This window comes from Lolium rigidum, chromosome 3 (genome assembly GCF_022539505.1).
Source record: "Lolium rigidum isolate FL_2022 chromosome 3, APGP_CSIRO_Lrig_0.1, whole genome shotgun sequence".
In the NCBI taxonomy this organism is placed as follows: domain Eukaryota; kingdom Viridiplantae; phylum Streptophyta; class Magnoliopsida; order Poales; family Poaceae; genus Lolium; species Lolium rigidum.
Genome location: NC_061510.1, coordinates 76,899,843 through 76,914,855, shown reverse-complemented (window position 1 = coordinate 76,914,855; position 15,013 = coordinate 76,899,843).

Here is a 15,013-nt window from a genome sequence, read left to right as displayed (position 1 = left end):
CTCGGGGGAGAACTACTCCCTCCTCATCATGGATACAGCGATGGGGGTGAAGATGGCGGTGGAGATGGCTTCCGGGGGCAATTCCCCGTGCCGGCGGCGTGCCGGAACAGAGACTTCTGTCCCCCGAATCTTGGCTTCGCGATGGCGGTGGCTCTGGAAGGTTTTCCGTATCGTGGCTTATTGGTTTCGAAGTTTTAGGTCACGAGGGGTCTTATAGACGAAGAGGCGGAGTCGGAGGGGCCCTGGGGGGCCCACACAGTAGGGGGCGCCCCCCCTTGGCCGCGCCGCCATGTGGGGTGGGGCCCCCCTGGCTCCCTCTGGCCCCTCTTCGGTGCTCTGGAAGCTTCCGGGAAAAATAAGATATTGGGCGTTGATTTCGTCCGATTCCGAGAATATTTCCTTTGTAGGATTTCTGAAACCAAAAATAGCAGACAATAGCAACTGGCTCTTCGGCATCTCGTCAATAGGCTAGTGCCGGAAAATGCATAATAATGGCATAAAGTGTGTATAAAACATGTGAGTATCATCATAAAAGTAGCATGGAACATAAGAAATTATAGATACGTTTGAGACGTATCAAGCATCCCCAAGCTTAGTTCCTACTCGCCCTCGAGTAGGTAAACGATAACAAGGATAATTTCTGAAGTGAGATGCTATCATAATCTTGATCAATACTATTGTAAAGCATATGAAATGAATGAAGTGATTCGAAGCAATGGTAAAGACAATGACTAAACAACTGAATCATATAGCAAAGACTTTTCATGAATAGTACTTTCAAGACAAGCATCAATAAGACTTGCATAGGAGTTAACTCATAAAGCAATAGATTCTTAGTAGAAAGTTTTGAAGCAACACAAAGGAAGATATAAGTTTCAGCGGTTGCTTTCAACTTCAACATGTTTATCTCATGGATAATTGTCAACACAAAGTAATATGATGAATGCAAATAAGCAAGTATGTAAGAATCAATGCACAGTTGACACAAGTGTTTGCTTCTAAGATAGAAATAAGTAGGTAAACTGACTCAACATAAAGTAAAAGAATGGCCCTTCGCAGAGGGAAGCAGGGATAAAATCATGTGCTAGAGCTTTTCAAGTTTTGAAATCATATAGAGAGCATAAAAGTAAAGTTTTGAGAGGTGTTTGTTATTGTCAACGAATGGTAGTGGGCACTCTAAATCCCTTTCCATGCAGACTTTCAAAGAGCGGCTCCCATGAAGGACGTTATCTCTACCAGCAAGGTAGATCATCCCTCTTCTCTTTTGTTTACACATGTACTTTAGTGTAGTTTAATTTTATTTTTGGGTGACACTCCTTCCAACCTTTTCTTTCACAAGCCATGGCTAACCGAATCCTCGGGTGCCTTCCAACAATCACATACCATGAAGGAGTGTCTATTTATTTTAGTTTTATTTAGAGATGACACTCCTCCCCACCTTTGCTTTCTCAAGCCATGGCTAACCGAATCCTCGGGTGCCTTCCAACATTTCACATACCATGGAGGAGTGTCTATTTGCAAAATTAAGTTGCTTAACGATGAATCAGAGCAAAACATGTGAAGAGAATTATTAATGAAAGTTAATTAATTGGGGCTGGGAACCCCGTTGCCGGCTCTTTTTGCAAAATTATTGGATAAGCGGATGAAGCCACTAGTCCATTGGTGAAAGCTGCCCAAAAAGATTGAAAGATAAAACACCACATACTTCCTCATGAGCTATAAAACATTGACACAAATAAGAGATAATAAATTTTGAATTGTTTAAAGGTAGCCCATGAAGTATTTACTTGGAATGGCAGAGAAATACCATGTAGTAGGTAGGTATGGTGGACACAAATGGCATAGTTTTTGGCTCAAAGATTTTGGATGCACGAGAAGTAATCCCTCTCAATACAAGGCTTAGGCTAGCAAGGTTGTGTGAAGCAAACACAAGTATGAACCGGTACAGCAAAACTTACATAAGAACATATTGCAAGCATTATAAGACTCTACACTGTCTTCCTTGTAGTTCAAACCCTCACCAGAAAATATCTAGACTTTAGAGAGACCAATCATGCAAACCTAATTTCAACAAGCTCTATGGTAGTTCTTCATTAATAGGTGCAAAGTACATGATGCAAGAGCTTGAACATGATCTATTTGAGCACAACAATTGCCAAGTATCAAATTATTCAAGACATTATACCAATTACCACATGCAGCATTTTCTGTTTCCAACCATATAACAATGAACGAAGCAGTTTCAACCTTCGCCATGAACATTAAAAGTAAAGCTAAGAACACCAGTGTTCATATGAACAAGCGGAGCGTGTCTCTCTCCCACACAAGCATGAATTTATTCAGAGAATGAAAATAACAAAATGAAAATAAAAGCACAGAGACACTCCAAGTAAAGTACATAAGATGTGATGAAATAAAAATATAGTTTCACAAGAGGTGACCTGATAAGTTGTCGATGAAGAAGGGGATGCCTTGGGCAGCCCCAAGCTTAGATGCTTGAGTCTTCTTGAAATATGCAGGGATGAACCACGGAGGCATCCCCAAGCTTAGACTTTTCACTCTTCTTGATCATATATCATCCTCCTCTCTTGACCCTTGAAAACTTCCTCCACACCAAACTCAAAACAAACTCATTAGAGGGTTAGTACATATTCAAAAATTCACATATTCAGAGGTGACACAATCATTCTTAACACTTCTGGACATTTCCCAAAGCTACTGAAAGTTAATGGAACAAAGAAATCCATCAAACATAGCAAAACAGGCAATGCGAAATAAAAGGCAGAATCTGTCAAAACAGAACAGTCTGTAAAGACGAATTTTTCTGGGGCACTTAACTTGCTCAGATGAAAATGCTCAAATTGAATGAAAGTTGCGTACATATCTGAGGATCACGCACGTAAATTGGAAGATTTTTATGAGTTACCTACAGAGAATACTAATCAAATTCGTGACAGCAAGAAATCTGTTTCATATCTGAGGATCACGCACATAAATTGGAAGATTTTTATGAGTTACCTACAGAGAATACTAATCAAATTGGTGACAGCAAGAAATCTGTTTCTGCGCAGTAATCCAAATCTAGTATCATCTTTACTATCAAAGACTTTACTTGGCACAACAATGCAATAAAATAAAGATAAGGAGAGGTTGCTACAGTAGTAACAACTTCCAAGATACAACAAAACAGTAGCAAAATAAAAACATGGGTTATCTCCCAAGAAGTGTTTTTGTTTATAGCCATTAAGATGGGCTCATCAATTTTGATGATGATGCTCTCATAAGGATGAGAGTTGAAGCAAAGAGAGCATCAAAAAGCAAGTATGAAACAAATTTAAGCCTAACCCACTTCCTATGAAAAGGAATCTTGTACACAAATAAATTCATGAAGAACAAAGTGACAAGCATAAGAAGATAAGACACGAGTAACTTCAAGATTCTCAACATAAAGAGGGGAAACTTAATATTATTAAGATACATATAACCATGTTTCCCTCTCTCATAATAACTTTCAGTAGCATCATTGATGAAATCCACAATATACCCATCACTTAAAACATTCTTATCATGGTTCATATGCATAAAAGTATCATTAATTTTGGCATAAGAAGAGTTCTTCTCATTAATAGTAATTGGAGCAAGATTATTATCAAGAATTTGAACATGGTAAACAAGTTGCATACTAAGGAAATTGTTTTTGGCAATCCCATCATAACTATGACAAGTTTCATAAGGTTAATTATAACCTATATCATAGCATTCTTTATAATAATTATCAAAGATTGGAGGCATAGTGTCATCATAAGAAATAGCATAGTTATCTTCCACAATATGTTCATCTGTAATCATACCATCATTGTTACTAGAAGGAGATGTATCAAACATATAATCATCAGTAGCAAAAGGATTTTCAAACACCTCATCCCCAAGCTTAGAGCTTTCTATATCATTATGGGAAGAAGCATGGATAGTACTAATACTATGACAATTATTAACATCATCATTTTCAGAATTAGTTTCCCAGAGATTTTCAATATCAAAAGTAGTGTGCTCTTTCAAATCATGATCACTAATGTAGGTAAAGGGCATAGGAAGATCATTGTACTCAGATTCATTATCACAATAATCATTAGGAGCAACATACTTACAGTTACCTATCGTTATCTCATACACGCGGGGATATGCCGTTACCTCTTGCTCTTTATTCCCCTTCTTCTTCTTCTTCTTCGTTCCCTTCTTCTTCTTCTTCTTCTTCTTCTTCTCTTCCTTCTCCTCGTTCCCTTATTTAGGAGGAAGAGGCTTGAAGGGAGGCTTCTCCACATAACCTGATTTATTTCCAGAAACAATAGAAGAAACTTGGGAGGATTCCTCCTTTTCATTAATAAGTTCAAAACACACAGCGGTCCTATCATATTTTGGCAAAGTGTCATCTTCTAAAATATTTTTCATGTAAGTATTTGTATGGAAATTATCAATGCAATAAGAAAAACACCCGTGCAGGACATCATCAATATCAAGATCACTCATATGTAACAAAGATATTTTTCTTGATAACTCTTCACACCACAAAAATAAAGTAAGTTCATCATGCTGATTAGGAGTAATTTCATCATCACAATACAAATTTGCAGCACTCATGGGGTTCGAATTATCATTGGAGGAGCATTGAAAATTAAAATGACCCACTCTATGGCAAAGTTCACAAATAAAAGGATAGAGGGCACAAACTTTTTTACCAAGATCATCTAGAGCCCTAGACCACTTTCTAGTTTTTTCATTCATATGATGGATACAATATTCATGTTCGATTTGATTAATTCCACAGGGTCTATGCATTCCACAAAAATTAACATGCTTATAAGAAATAGCATTTTCAGAAGTTTGGGCATGTTTATTGCAATCATTAATAACAATTTCATTTTTCATGCAAGCTTCTTTAAAGGGTTCATGATACTTATCAAAATTCTTCCTAGGCAATTCAAAATGAGAGGCAAAAGCTTTATAAAGATTTGCAACAACTTGAGAGTCAAGACCATAAGTAGCACTCATATTTCAAATTTTATCAGTATCCATAAAAGTTTCAATGCATTCATAATCATAATTTATACCTGACTCTCTACCTTTGTCGTTCTCCCAATCTTCAGTATTCTCCTGAGTTCTTTCAAGAAGATCCCATCTAGCTTCAACCTCCTTGCTTGTGAAAGATCCCTCCAAACAGGCATCTAGATAGTCCTTGTGATGTCCTGAAAGTCTTGCATAAAAATTATTAATAATAACATTACGGGGGAGCTCATGAATTGGACATTTGAGCATTAGTGACTTCAATCTCCCCCATGCTTGGGAAATACTCTCTCCATCACGAGGATAAAAGTTATAAATGTAATTTCTATCAATATGCACTTCATGAGGAGGATAAAATTTGGAATAAAAGAGAGATACAATTTCCTCCCAACCAAGAGATCGCCCATTGTTCAGCAGTTTATACCAATCTGTCGCTTTACCAGACAGCGAAATAGAGAATAGTTTCTTCCTCACTTTATCCATAGAGATACCTGCACATTTGAATAACGCGCATAATTCATGCAAAAAATAGTAAATGATCTCCAGGATGGACAGTTCCATCCCCTTCATAGCGGTTATCCATAACACGTTCAATAATTTTCATGGGTATCTTGAAAGCAGTACTTGCAGTAGGTGGATTTAAAATATCACAAGCATCATTAGAGTTATTGCATATGGGAGATAAAGCATTATCAGAGCAAATTTTCTCCCGTAAAGATGGGAAGCTAAAAAGATCATAAAAACTAGCTTCCCCAAGCTTAGACTTCTCCATAGCATTAGCAGTAATTGCGTTCATACTAATAACATTGCTACTAGCATGCAAATAAGGTTCCATAGGTTTTTTAATTTTCGCATCACACAATTCATGTCTTAACTCAGGAAATAGATTAAAAAGCTCACTAATTTTGTTGTTGTTTTCCATTAAGCCTAACTAGTGAAAATAAAAACAAGAAACAAAAAGATGCAATTGCAGGATCTAAAGGAAATAGCTTCGAGCACTCACTCACCGGCAACAATGCTAGGAACTAGCTTAGTAGTCGGAGGATGTGAATACCTTTTACCTTACCTCCCCGGCAATGGCGCCAGAAAATAGCTTGATGTCTACGCACGCTTCTATTCATGTAGACAGTGTTGGGCCTCCAAGAGCAGAAGTTTGTAGAACAGCAGCAAGTTTCCCTTAAGTGAATCACCCAAGGTTTATCGAACTCAGGGAGGTAGAGGTCAAAGATATCCCTCTCAAGCAACCCTGCAATTACGATACAAGAAGTCTCTTGTGTCCCCAACACACCTAATACACTTGTCAGATGTATAGGTGCACTAGTTCGGCGAAAAGATAGTAAAATGCAAGTGATATGGATGAATATGAGTGGTAATAACAATCTGAAATAAATATGGCAGCAAGTAAACATGCAGTAGAACAGTAAATAAACGATGATTCAATGCTTAGAAACAAGGCCTAGGGATCCTACTTTCACTAGTGGACACTCTCAACAATGATCACATAATAAAACTACTCTACACACACTTGTTGGATAACAAACACCATTCATTGTGTAGGGCTACAAAAGCACACCTCAAGCCGGAGTAAACAAGCTCCACAACATCCGGAGTTCATATTTAAATAACCTCTAGAGTGCATAATAGACCGTTGTAATTTAGACCGAGTACTAACATAGCATACACACTGTCAACAATAGCTATGAAAGGGGGAATAGATCGCATCAATACTATCATAGTAATAGTTAACTTCATAATCTACAAGAGATTACAATCATAACCTATGCCAAGAACTACATGATGCACACACTGTCAACATTACATCATGGAGGAGGAATAGAGTACTTTAATAACATCACTAGAGTAGCACATAGATTAATAGTGATACAAAGCTCATCATATGGATCTCAATCATGTAAGGCAGCTCATGAGATCATTGTATTGAAGTACATGGGAGAGAGATGAACCACATAGCTACCGGTAGAGCCCTCAGCCTCGGGGGAGAACTACTCCCTCCTCATCATGGAGACAGCGATGGGGGTGAAGATGGCGGTGGAGATGGCTTCCGGGGGCAATTCCCCGTCCCGGCAGCGTGCCGGAACAGAGACTTCTGTCCCCCGAATCTTGGCTTCATGATGGCGGCGGCTCTGGAAGGTTTTCCGCATCGTGGCTTATTGGTTTCGAAGTTTTAGGTCACGGGGGGTCTTATAGACAAAGAGGCGGAGTCGGAGGGGCCCTGGGGGGCCCACACAGTAGGGGGGCGTGCCCCCCTTGGTCGCGCCGCCTTGTGGGGTGGGGCCCCCTGGCTCCCCTCTGGCCCCTCTTCGGTGCTCTGGAAGCTTCCGGGGAAAATAAGATATTGGGCGTTGATTTCGTCCGATTCCGAGAATATTTCCTTTGTAGGATTTCTGAAACCAAAGACAGCAGACAACAGCAACAGGCTCTTCGGCATCTCGTCAATAGGTTAGTGCCGGAAAATGCATAATAATGACATAAAGTGTGTATAAAATATGTGAGTATCATCATAAAAGTAGCATGGAACATAATAAATTATAGATACGTTTGAGACGTATCAGGGCTCTACCGGTAGCTATGTGGTTCATCTATCTCTCATGTACTTCAATACAATGATCTCATGAGCTGCCTTACATGATTGAGATCCATATGATGAGCTTTGTAATCTAGATGTCATATGCTATTCAAGTGCTTAATTATGTGAACTTTGGGTTTACTGTGACCTCGGTGTAATGGTGACAGTGTGTGCGCCGTGTGTAACTCCCTTATGAATTGTGGTGTGTTAGTGATACGTCTCCAACGTATCGATAATTTCTTATGTTCCATGTTTGTTTTATGACAATACCTACATGTTTTATACACACTTTATGTCATTATTATGCATTTTCCGGAACTAACCTATTGACGAGATGCCGAAGTGCCAGTTCTCGTTTTTCTGCTGTTTTTGGTTTCAGAAATCCTAGTAAGGAAATATTCTCGGAATTGGACGAAATCAACGCCCAGCATCTTATAATTCCACGAAGCTTCCAGAACACCCGAGAGGGACCAGAGGAGAGCCACAGGGCCACCACACATGTGGCCGGCGCGGCCCAAGGGGGGCGCCCCCCTATTGTGTGGCGCCCCCGTAACCCTTCCGACTCCGCCTCTTCGCCTATAAGAAGCCCCCTGACCTAAATCTTCGAGACGAATAAGCCACGGTACGAGAAACCTTCCAGAGCCGCCGCCATCGCGAAGCCAAGATCTGGGGGACAGAAGTCTCTGTTCCGGCACGCCGCCGGGACGGGGAAGTGCCCCCGGAAGGCATCTCCATCGACACCACCACCATCTTCATCACCGCTGATGTCTCCCATGAGGAGGGAGTAGTTCTCCCTCGAGGCTAAGGACTGTACCGGTAGCTATGTGGTTAATCTCTCTCCCATGTACTTCAATACAATGATCTCATGAGTTGCCTTACATGATTGAGATTCATATGAGCTTTGTATAACTATTAATCTATGTGCTACTCTAGTGATGTTATTAAAGTACTCTATTCCTCCTCCATGATGTAATGGTGAGAGTGTGTGCATCATGTAGTACTTGGCGTAGTTTATGATTGTGATCTCTTGTAGATTATGAAGTTAACTATTACTATGATGGTATTGATGTGATCTATTCCTCCTTTCATAGTATGATGGTGACAGTGTGCATGCTATGTTAGTACTTGGTATAATTGCAATGATCTATCATGCACTCTAAGGTTATTTAAATATGAATATCGAATATTGTGGAGCTTGTTAACTCCGGCATTGAGGTGCTCTTTGATACGCGTACAGCACGCGTCCGTTGGGAACCCCAAGAGGAAGGTGTGATGCGTACAGCGGCAAGTTTTCCCTCAGTATGAAACCAAGGTTTATCGAACCAGTAGGAGCCAAGAAGCACGTTGAAGGTTGATGGCGGCGAGATGTAGTGCGGCGCAACACCGGGGATTCCGGCGCCAACGTGGAACCTGCACAACACAAACCAAGTACTTTGCCCCAACGAAACAGCGAGGTTGTCAATCTCACCGGCTTGCTGTAACAAAGGATTAGATGTATAGTGTGGATGATGATTGTTTGCCAGAAAACAGTAGAACAAGTATTGCAGTAGATTGTATTTCAGTATAGAGAATTGGACCGGGGTCCACGGTTCACTAGAGGTGTCTCTCCCATAAGATAAACAGCATGTTGGGTGAACAAATTACAGTTGGGCAATTGACAAATAGAGAGGGCATGACCATGCACATACATATTATGATGAGTATAGTGAGATTTAATTGGGCATTACGACAAAGTACATAGACCGCTATCCAGCATGCATCTATGCCTAAAAAGTCCACCTTCGAGGTTATCATCCGAACCCCTTCCGGTATTAAGTTGCTAACAACGAGACAATTGCATTAAGTATTGCGCGTAATGTAATCAATAACTACATCCTCGGACATAGCATCAATGTTTTATCCCTAGTGGCAACAGACACATCCATAATTTTAGAGGTTTCTCTCACTCCCCGCAGTTCACGGAGACATGAACCCACTATCGAGCATAAATACTCCCTCTTGGAGTTACTAGCATCAACTTGGCCGAGCATCTACTAATAACGGAGAGCATGCAAGATCATAAACAACACATAGATATAAATTGATAATCAACATAACATGGTATTCTCTATTCATCGGATCCCAACAAACACAACATATAGAATTACGGATAGATGATCTTGATCATGTTCGGCAGCTCACAAGACCCGACAATTAAGCACAATGAGGAGAAGACAACCATCTAGCTACTGCTATGGACCCATAGTCCGGGGGTAGACTACTCACACATCACTCCGGAGGCGACCATGGCGGCGTAGAGTCCTCCGGGAGATGAATCCCCTCTCCGGTAGGGTGCCGGAGGCGATCTCCTGAATCCCCGAGATGGGATTGGCGGCGGCGGCGTCTCCGGAAGGTTTTCCGTATCGTGGCTCTCGGTACTGGGGGTTTCGCGACGAAGGCTATTTGTAGGCGGAAGGGTAGGTCAGGGGGCGTCGCGAGGGGCCCAGGAGACAGGTCAGCGCGGCCAGGGCTTGGGCCGCGCCGGCCATTCTCCTGGCCACCTCGTGGCCCCACTTCGTTGACTCTTCGGTCTTCTGGAAGCTTCGTGGCAAAATAGGACCCTGGGCGTTGATTTCGTCCAATTCCGAGAATATTTTCTTACTAGGATTTCTGAAACCAAAAACAGCAGAAAACAGCAACTGACACTTCGGCATCTTGTTAATAGGTTAGTTCCAGAAAATGCACGAATATGACATAAAGTGTGCATAAAACATGTAGATATCATCAATAATGTGGCATGGAACATAAGAAATTATCGATACGTCGGAGACGTATCAGCATCCCCAAGCTTAGTTCCTGTTCGTCCCGAGCAGGTAAACGATAAACAAAGATAATTTCTGGAGTGACATGCCATCATAACCTTGATCATACTATTGTAAGCATATGTAATGAATGTAGCGATCAAAACAATGTATATGACATGAGTAAACAAGTGAATCATATAGCAAAGACTTTTCATGAATAGTACTTCAAGACAAGCATCAATAAGTCTTGCATAAGAGTTAACTCATAAAGCAATAATTCAAAGTAAAGGCATTGAAGCAACACAAAGGAAGATGAAGTTTCAGCGGTTGCTTTCAACTTATAACATGTATATCTCATGGATATTGTCAATGTAAAGTAATATAACAAGTGCAATATGCAAGTATGTAGGAATCAATGCACAGTTCACACAAGTGTTTGCTTCTTGAGGTGGAGAGAAATAGGTGAACTGACTCAACAATAAAAGTAAAAGAAAGGTCCTTCAAAGAGGAAAGCATCGATTGCTATATTTGTGCTAGAGCTTTGATTTTGAAAACAAGAAACAATTTTGTCAACGGTAGTAATAAAGCATATGTGTTATGTAAATTATATCTTACAAGTTGCAAGCCTCATGCATAGTATACTAATAGTGCCCGCACCTTGTCCTAATTAGCTTGGATTACCGGGATTATCGCAATGCACATGTTTTAACCAAGTGTCACAAAGGGGTACCTCTATGCCGCTCTGTACAAAGTTCTAAGGAGAAAGCTCGCATTGGATTTCTCGCTATTGATTATTCTCAACTTAGACATCCATACCGGGACAACATAGACAACAGATAATGGACTCCTCTTTAATGCATAAGCATGTAGCAACAATTAATTTTCTCATATGAGATTGAGGATATATGTCCAAAACTGAAACTTCCACCATGGTTCATGGCTTTAGTTAGCGGCCCAATGTTCTTCTCTAACAATATGCATGCTCTAACCATAAAGGTGGTAAATCTCCCTTACTTCAGACAAGACGAACATGCATAGCAACTCACATGATATTCAACAAAGAGTAGTTGATGGCGTCCCCAGGAACATGGTTATCGCACAACAAGCAACTTAATAAGAGATAAAGTGCATAAGTACATATTCAATACCACAATAGTTTTTAGGCTATTTGTCCCATGAGCTATATATTGTAAAGGTGGAGGATATAAATTTTAAAGGTAGCACTCAAGCAATTTACTTTGGAATGGCGGAGAAATACCATGTAGTAGGTAGGTATGGTGGACACAAATGGCATAGTGGTTGGCTCAAGTATTTTGGATGCATGAGAAGTATTCCCTCTCGATACAAGGTTTAGGCTAGCAAGGCTATTTGAAACAAACACAAGGATGAAGCGGTGCAACAAAACTCACATAAAAGACATATTGTAAACATTATAAGACTCTACACCGTCTTCCTTGTTGTTCAAACTCAATACTAGAAATTATCTAGACTTTAGAGAGACCAAATATGCAAACCAAATTTTAGCATGCTCTATGTATTTCTTCATTAATAGGTGCAAAGCATATGATGCAAGAGCTTAAACATGAGCACACCAATTACCAAGTATCACATTATCCAAGACATTATAGCAATTACTAGATGTATCATTTTCCAATTCCAACCATATAACAATTTAACGAAGAAGAAACTTCGCCATGAATATTATGAGTAGAGCCTAAGGACATACTTGTCCATATGCTACAGCGGAGCATGTCTCTCTCCCACACAAAGAATGCTAGGATCCATTTTATTCAAACAAAACAAAAACAAAAACAAACCGACGCTCCAAGCAAAGCACATAAGATGTGATGGAATAAAAATATAGTTTCAGGGGAGGAACCTGATAATGTTGTCGATGAAGAAGGGGATGCCTTGGGCATCCCCAAGCTTAGACGCTTGAGTCTTCTTGATATATTCAGGGGTGAACCACCGGGGCATCCCCAAGCTTAGAGCTTTCACTCTCCTTGATCATGTTGTATCATCTCCCTCTCTTGATCCTTGAAAACTTCCTCCACACCAAACTCAAAACAACTCATTAGAGGGTTAGTGCACAATCAAAATATACATGTTCAGAGGTGACATAATCATTCTTAACACTTCTGGACATTGCACAAAGCTACTGAAAGTCAATGGAATCGAAATATCCATCGAACATAACAAAACAGGCAATGCGAAATAAAAGGCAGAATCTGTCAAAAACAGAACAGTTCGTAATAAAGAATTTTATTGAGGCACCAGACTTGCTCAAATGAAAATGCTCAAATTTAATGAAAGTTGCGTACATATCTGAGGATCACTCACGTAAATTGGCATAATTTTCTGAGTTACCTACAGAGAATTTTGCCCAGATTCGTGACAGCAAAGAAATCTGTTTACACGCAGTAATCCAAATCTAGTATGAACCTTACTATCAACGACTTTACTTGGCACAACAAAACAGTAAACTAAGATAAGGAGAGGTTGCTACAGTAGTAAACAGCTTCCAAGACTCAAAATAAAAACAAAGTACTGTAGTAAAAACATGGGTTGTCTCCCATAAGCGCCTTTCTTGAACGCCTTTCAGCTAGGCGCAGAAAGTGTGTATCAAGTATTATCGAAGGATGGTGCATCTACAGCGGGGTGTGGAGTTTTCTCAACCATGCATAGTATATTGGATACATAAGTTTTAGCGTCTCCCTTGTCATTAGTCTTGGGCTTGCTACTCTCATCAAACAAATTTTCAGGAACAAGCCAAGCATAGTTATTTTCTAGTGCATCATTCATCGCTAGGAGCTTACATGGTATTGGTGCTTTGATCTCCCCACCATCATTAATATTATTAGTGTATCTTATTCTCTCCATGTCCATCTTTTCAAGGAGACTAACAAAATTGGTATAAGAGCCAAGCATCTTATATTTAGCAAAGACCTTTCTAGCCTCTTGATACACGTACAACACGCGTCCGTTGGGAACCCCAAGAGGAAGGTGTGATGCGTACAGCGGCAAGTTTTCCCTCAGTATGAAACCAAGGTTTATCGAACCAGTAGGAGCCAAGAAGCACGTTGAAGGTTGATGGCGGCGAGATGTAGTGCGGCGCAACACCGGGGATTCCGGCGCCAACGTGGAACCTGCACAACACAAACCAAGTACTTTGCCCCAACGAAACAGCGAGGTTGTCAATCTCACCGGCTTGCTGTAACAAAGGATTAGATGTATAGTGTGGATGATGATTGTTTGCGGAAAACAGTAGAAACAAGTATTGCAGTAGATTGTATTTCAGTATAGAGAATTGGACCGGGGTCCACGATTCACTAGAGGTGTCTCTCCCATAAGATAAACGAGCATGTTGGGTGAACAAATTACGAGTTGGGCAATTGACAAATAAAGAGGGCATGACCATGCACATACATATTATGATGAGTATAGTGAGATTTAATTGGGCATTACGACAAAGTACATAGACCGCTATCCAGCATGCATTTATGCCTAAAAAGTCCACCTTCGGGTTATCATCCGAACCCCCTCCGGTATTAAGTTGCTAACAACGAGACAATTGCATTAAGTATTGCGCGTAATGTAATCGGTAACTACATCCTCGAACATAGCACCAATGTTTTATCCCTAGTGGCAACATCACATCCATAATCTTAGAGATTTACGTCACTTCCCAGTTCACGGAGACATGAACCCACTATCGAGCATAAATACTCCCTCTTGGAGTTACAAGCATCTACTTGGCCGGAGCATCTACTAGTAACGGAGAGCATGCAAGATCATAAACAACACATAGATATAAATTGATAATCAACATAACATAGTATTCTCTATTCATCGGATCCCAACAAACACAACATATAGAATTACAGATAGATGATCTTGATCATGTTCGGCAGCTCACAAGACCCGACAATTAAGCACAATGAGGAGAAGACAACCATCTAGCTACTGCTATGGACCCATAGTCCAGGGGTAGATGATGGCGTGTAACTCACACGTTCGTTGGGAACCCCAAGAGGAAGGTATGATGCGCACAGCAGCAAGTTTTCCCTCAGAAAGAAACCAAGGTTTATCGAACCAGGAGGAGCCAAGAAGCACGTTGAAGGTTGATGGCGGCGGGATGTAGTGCGGCGCAACACCGGGGATTCCGGCGCCAACGTGGAACCCGCACAACACAACCAAAGTACTTTGCCCCAATGAAACAGGTGAGGTTGTCAATCTCACCGGCTTGCTGTAACAAAGGATTAACCGTATTGTGTGGAAGATGATTGTTTGCAGAAAACGGTAGAACATTATTGTAGTAGATTGTATTTCGATAAAGAGAATTGGACCGGGGTCCACGGTTCACTAGAGGTGTCTCTCCCATAAGACAAACGAGTATGTTGGGTGAACAAATTACGAGTTGGGCAATTGACAAATAAAGAGGGCATGACCATGCACATACATATTATGATGAGTATAGTGAGATTTAATTGGGCATTACGACAAAGTACATAGACCGCCATCCAAGCTGCATCTATGCCTAAAAGTCCACCTTCAGGTTATCATCCGAACCCCCTCCGGTATT